This window comes from Chenopodium album, chromosome 5, assembly GCF_948465745.1.
Source record: "Chenopodium album chromosome 5, dcCheAlbu1.1, whole genome shotgun sequence".
NCBI lineage: Eukaryota > Viridiplantae > Streptophyta > Magnoliopsida > Caryophyllales > Amaranthaceae > Chenopodium > Chenopodium album.
Window position 1 is genome coordinate 73554124 of NC_137838.1, and position 6616 is coordinate 73560739.

Consider the following 6616-nt stretch of genomic DNA (forward strand, 5'->3'; position numbering starts at 1 on the left):
AGAAGGAAGAAGAAGAGAAATCGGGTGGAATGTGAAGCACCCCATGCTCGTCCACATCCGCACTAGCGACCAATGGAAAATCATCGGGCTGGGCAGTGGGCTCGGCAGAAATGGGAGCTCTAGCACCAGCACCCGCTGGTAACCCGGCGGGGGATGCAGGCAGTGGCACAGGGCCACGTTGCAGGGTGCTGGGAGAGTTCCCACCTGCTGGAAGGGGGGTGATGGGGGGGAACGGATGGAGCTGCTGCTGCGCAGGCAGTGTACCCCGCAACCCACCCGCGGCCTAGGCTGGTGCGCCGCAACCAGGCTGCGGTGTATGCTGATTTTTGTGGTGAGTAGTATTAGGAGAGGGATTGATACTAGCATCATGAGCATGCCGAAGCAACGGATGAGCAAGAGGGCCTAAGTTATCACCCAAGAAATCATAAGAATGGGGTTGAGGAGAATGAATTTTAGAAAATGGGAAAACCGATTCATCAAACCAAACATGTCTTGCAATTATTATTTTCCGACTCAAAATATCATAACACTTATAACCTCTATGATTGCTTGGATATCCAAGAAAGACACAAGGAGTAGAGCGCGGTTGCAGTTTGTTAATTTGAGTAGAAGAGCAAAGAGGATAACAAAGACAACCGAACACCCTAAGATGAGAATAATTGGGGTGTTTTTGATACAATATTTGAGTGGGAGACTTGTAATCAAGAATTTTAGTTGGTGAGATGTTGTGTAAATAGGTAGCCATTTCTAAAGCATGATGCCAAAAAGAGGGAGGCATAGAGGCATGACATAGGAGAGTTCGAACGATATTATTAATAGTCTTAATTTTACGTTTGGATTTTCCATTTTGAGGAGAAGAGTATGGACACGATAAGCGAAAAACCATCCCATGTTGGTGACCAAATTTAAAAAGGATCATTTTTAAATTCGGTTCCATTATCACATTGGAAGGCTTTGACCTCCCTTTCAAATTGAGTACGGATATAAGTTCTAATTCGAAGAAACAAGTTAAAAACTTGAGACTTTGATGCAATGGGAAAGGTCCAAAAAAAATTTGTGTAATCATCGAGAAAAAGAACATAATATTTGTGCCCAAGAGAACTAGATACGGGAGAGGTCCATAAATCGCTATGAATAATGTCAAAAGGCATAGTAGTATGAGATTGAGAACCGTAAAAAGGCAATTTTATTAATTTTCCCAAAGGACAAGAGTGACAAACATCAATATGAGCCTTATTACATTTGATCAATTTAGTACTACGCAAAGAACCTAAAACCGCATTTCCTGGATGACCTAAATGGGAATGCCACACACTTGGAGAGACAACTGCAAAAGCTGATGGAGAGGAATAAGAAAGGACTTGACGATCCGAGAAGAAAGGATAAAGATCGCCACTGCTACACATCTCACTATTTTGCTCCCCGTCCGTAAATCCTTCACAGAAAACCCAAAAGGATCAAACTCAATGGAAACACTATTATCAGTAGTGAATTTTCGAACAGAAATAAGATTTTTGATAAGTTTTGGGACATGAAGGACATTTTTGAGTTGAAGTGTGTTTTGATTAAGAGATTCGTGACCATAACCTTTAATTGGAATTTTGCTACCATCACCAACAATAATAGATTTATTACTGTTTTTATGCAATTGAACATATGAAGACAATTTACCTTGGGAATTTGTCATATGAGATGTAGCACCGGTGTCCATGTAGTAGTTCGGATCCGCCATAGACAAGGTATGCATAGCTTGTTCAATATTAGTCGGAACATAACTCGGAGAGGGAGGGGCAGCCATGTAGTATGCTTGTTGTGGTCGAGGTCCGAGAACACCACTTTGATTCGTGAACTGAGGTGTGCGAGGAGTTCACTGAACTAGGCCTTGGCCTTGAGATGGGTAAGGACAAGGGGGTGTGGCCCAAGGAGCTTGACCCCAATAGGCCCAAGGAGGAAACATCCATCCTTGAGGTTGCTGGGCAGTGTTCTGTTGCGAAGGGGAAGCAGAGTTCCCACGCTGCTGCTGCTGGTGGGATGATGGCTGTGAGTTCCGGCCACCACTGCCGGCACTCTTGCCCTTTCCGCCTTTGTTTTTATTGTTATTTTTCCGGCCACCATGAGCCGGTGACTGCCCTCCACGACCAGAATTCGAGGGAGTTCCCTGATTTGGCAGAGGCGATTGAACAACAAGGGCTTCATTAGTAGAGTCCGCAACATGATTAGAGGCATTGCCCTGTTCCTCGAGTTCCAGCATAGATCGAAGAACATCAAAAGAAGGCAAGGGGTCGAGGTGTCGAACGGATGTGCGAAAGGGTTTATACTCCTCCGAAAGACCTTTAAGCAATTGAAGAGCCATTCGATTATCGGAGATTTTGTCTCCAACATTCTTCAAACCATCAGCAAGAGTTTTTAGGTGAGTGCAATAGGACTTTACACCATCAAATTGCTCAAGTTTTGTGTTTGTGAATTGGGCATATAATTGTAATGCCCTAGCAGTCTTGTTATTGTGGAAAAAATTTTCCAATCGGTTCCATGCATCCACCGCACGATCATCCGAGTCGATAATGGAATTGAAAAGGTCAATAGAAATGGTGTTGTAAATCCATTGACGCACAATATCATCAAGACGCTGCCACAGGGCTTTGTCAACAGCCACCTCCTTCACGGCCGGGTCAACAACCACCTTTTTCTCAACCGGGTTTGGTAAAATATGATCAATGACCAAATTAGCACGGCAATGGAGTTGAAATAGGGTAGACCAGTTTTTATATTGCTTACCATCGTAATCAAGGGTTATAGGAATACAAGACTTGATGTTATTGACCAAAGTCGCAGGATGGAGCTTGGAGGATTCGGCCATGGAAGGAAAATCAGAATAGAAAGGGAGAGAAGAAGATGAAGAAAGAGAGCGGAAGAGAGCTAGGGTGTACAGAGGATTGTAACCTAGACTCGTGATACCATGAGAGAATATGTGAATATTTGCCGTAGCCTTCTCATTAATCCAAGATTAGTATATATACAATATTAGGCTTCTAAGTTAAGCTAAGCTAAACTAGGAAAGAGATATACACTAAATATATGCAATATAATTACAAAAGATTATTTCCATAATCTAACAACTATGTATTCGTAAATAAGTTTTGTTCCAACGTGTATTTGTAAATTTTTTTTAACAGAGTCAAATTATGTGAATTATTTTTTAAATAATAAAATAAATTCTTGACCTAATAATTAAAAGGAAAATTTGTCAAAAATAACACGACCTTTCATCGGTCTTCCCAAAATAAAACGACCTTTGGATTATCTCAATATAACACGACCTTTGACACATATCTTCCATAAATGAAACGTGACCGGTTGGTAACCTATTTAACAGGTTACCTATGACACGTGTCAAAGTATCATTGGTTAATTTTTATATTATTTTAATTTTTTAAAAAAATAACCTTAAAACTAAAAAAATTAAAAAACTTAAAACATAAAAAAAAAACCTTATTAATAAAAAGAAACCCCCAGTCAGCCCCACCGACTTTACCGCCCCTCCTCCTCCACTGCCCATCCCCCTCTCTTCGCCGGCGTCTTCCTATCTCAACCCCATCGACGCCAGACCTCCCTTTGATCCCTTTTCCGGCGCCCTTTAATTCCCATCCCCGATTCCGTACCCCCCTCCCATCCTTGTCCCCAAATTCGGCCCCCCAATTCCTACCTTGTTCCCGATTTCATCGCCCCTCCCTACCACATTTCAATCAGATGCTATCACCTATTCAGCTTCCTCTCCTTCACGCAAGCTCTCTCTACTCTCTTTTCCCATAGGTTAGGGTGTTGATTGGGTTTCAAGGGTGGAGCGGCAATTTCACGACTTTAGGAATAGATGCTGTGGTTTAGCGGTGGTTTCAAGGTAATGGATGAGGATATGTACGTGGGTTTGTTTTGAGTATAGGGTGGGGGGGGGGGGGGCGGACTTAGGGAGTGGGCCGGGGTTGTTTCCGATGTGGTTGGCTGGGTTGGGGTGGTTTTCGGGGAGTGTGTGGTGGAGATGGAGGTAGAGGTAGGGAGGGGATCACGAAGAAGAAGGTGGTGTTTGGTTAATTTAATTTTTTTTTTAATTAAGATCATTAATATTAAAAAAAATCTTAACAAATTACAACAAAACACGTGTCAAATGTAACCTGTAAAACAAGTTACCGGTTTTTTGTTCTATTTATGGAAGATATGTGTCAAAGGTCATGTTATTTTGAGGTAATCCAAAGGTCGTTTCATTTTTAGAAGACCGGTGAAAGGTCGTGTTATTTTTGACAAATTTTCCTAATTAAAATTGAAAGTCTATATACAATAGGTTAAACGTGTAAATCCACACAAAGAAACTAAAAACAATACGAAAGAGCTAGCTAAATTTGTATACAAGTAAGTTCGTTGTCATGGAGCCATCGACCATCTAGATCCTATATCTGGCCTATAAAATATTCATAATATAAACTTTATATTATGGCACGATATTGTCATAGATTGCCTTTATGATCCCTATTTAAGTAGTTATTAGACGACACAAATATTGATATCATAGGAAACAAACAAACATAAAGCCAAGACTCCTTCATTTGTAAACATTATTCTTCCAAAACCAACCACCAAAACTTGACCAATAAAAAATGACCCTCCAAAATGAAAACCTTGAACACTTAACAAAAGTTGTAGTGGTAATGGTACCACTTCCAGCACAAGGCCATCTCAACCAGCTCCTCCACCTCTCGCATGTCATCACCACCTCCGGAATCCCGGTCCATTACGCCGGCTCTGCCTCCCACAACCGTCAAGTGAAGCTCCGACTTAATGGGCGGGACTCAAAAACCTTAACAAATATTCATTTCAATGACTTCGAACTCCCTCCTTACAACTCACCTCCTCCTAACATCGACCACTCTAATCCATTCCCACAACACTCGCAACCTCTTTTAGAGGCTACAATGCATCTTTGACAGCCCGTGTTTCACCTCATGAAACAACTCTCGATAAAGTATAGCCGAGTAGTAGTCATTCATGACAATAGTATGGCTTACGTTGTCCAAGATGTTAAGCTCATTCCAAATGGTGAAGCGTATAACTTTATTCCTATATGTGCTTTCACCTATTTCACAAGTGTATGGGAAAGCATGCCCCAGGAAGAGAAACCCTTTAAGGTAGACACAAATGATATTCCGGAATGTATGCCTTCTAAAGAGGGATGCGTTTCAGAAGAGATGCTAGAATTCCTGGTGAATCTCTCGAAATGTTAAGGGTTTGAATCAGGGTGGCTTTACAACACCTCGAGAGTGATTGACGGAAGATATGTCGAATTGTTGGAGAAGCTGCCTTCAGCAAAGGGAAAAAATATAAAGCATTATGCCTTAGGGCCGTTTAATCCCGTTGTTGTCAAAAGCGAAAGTGGCAAAAACAGAAATCAGTGCCTTAAATGGCTAGACGAACAAGTGAAGGTTTCGGTGATATACGTGTCTTCTGGTTCGACAACATCATTGACAGATGATCAAATCGAAGAGTTGGCAAACGGGTTGGAAAGATGCGGGGAGAAGTTTATTTGGGTGCTCCGAAGAGCAGATCCAAACGATGTTTACAGAAGCTGATAGAGTGAAAAGGCCTCAACTTCCTTTAGGTTATGAAGAAAGAATAAAGGATAGAGGAATAATAGTGAAAGATTGGGCGCCACAGTTAGAAATTTTGGCTCATCCCTCAGTTGGTGGGTTCATGAGTCATTGTGGATGGAATTCATGTATGGAAAGTATGAGCATGGGTGTGCCGATTTTGGCTTGGCCAATGCATTCTGATCAACCGATGATCTCATTTTTTGTGAGCAATATGCTAAGGATTAGTGTACCGATGAGATTGGGAACACCGCGATGTTATTGTGAAGTCGAGTGAGATAGAAAATGCAGTAAAAACATTGATGGTTTCAGAGAAAGGAATGGAGATGAAGAAAAGGGCTGAAGAATGAATTAGGCAAAGCAGTTAGAGGATCAGTTGCTGAACGTGGTATTTCTTATTTAGAGAGGGACGCTTTCATTGCCCATATCTCTAGGCAATGACATAATGTTATATCTTTTATCAAGTTTGTTTGAATTATTGTTGCCATCTATCCAAAATTGTAGACTCCCTAAATTTGGTTAGTAATACAAGTTGACTATGAATGAATGCTTCTACTAGTTTAATTTCATTATCTAGTTAATAAAAACATTTTGATTGATTCCATATTTCCATGTATTCTTAGTTCAGGTTAAGTGTTATTCATGGCTTGTCTTGGTGTTAGTTGAAATGAACACTACAAGAGGGGGGGGGGGTGAATTGTAGTTAAGTTCCTAGTGATTACTTTTGCAAATTTAAAACAGAATATAAAAGGAACTTGATAGTGCACACACAGTTTTACGAGGAAACCTTCTAGGGCCCAACTGGAAGTAAAACCTCGACCCTTCTAAGGGATTTCAACACACAAACAATCCACTATAATAGGGCAATGAAGAAATTACAAACCTAAAATAATCCAGACCTTTGTATACAAGTTCCAACTAGAACTTGCAGCACGGTAAGACTCACTCCTACCCAATTCAAATCCCCTGACTTGAATTCAGTC

The 6616-nt window shown here is 41.1% G+C and overlaps 1 pseudogene; it reads left to right on the plus strand.

The window, feature by feature from the left end:
* Window positions 1–4596: 4596 nt before the first annotated feature.
* LOC145631023 (zeatin O-glucosyltransferase-like) lies at window positions 4597–6232 on the plus strand (annotated as a pseudogene).
* The last annotated feature ends 384 nt before the right edge of the window (window positions 6233–6616 follow it).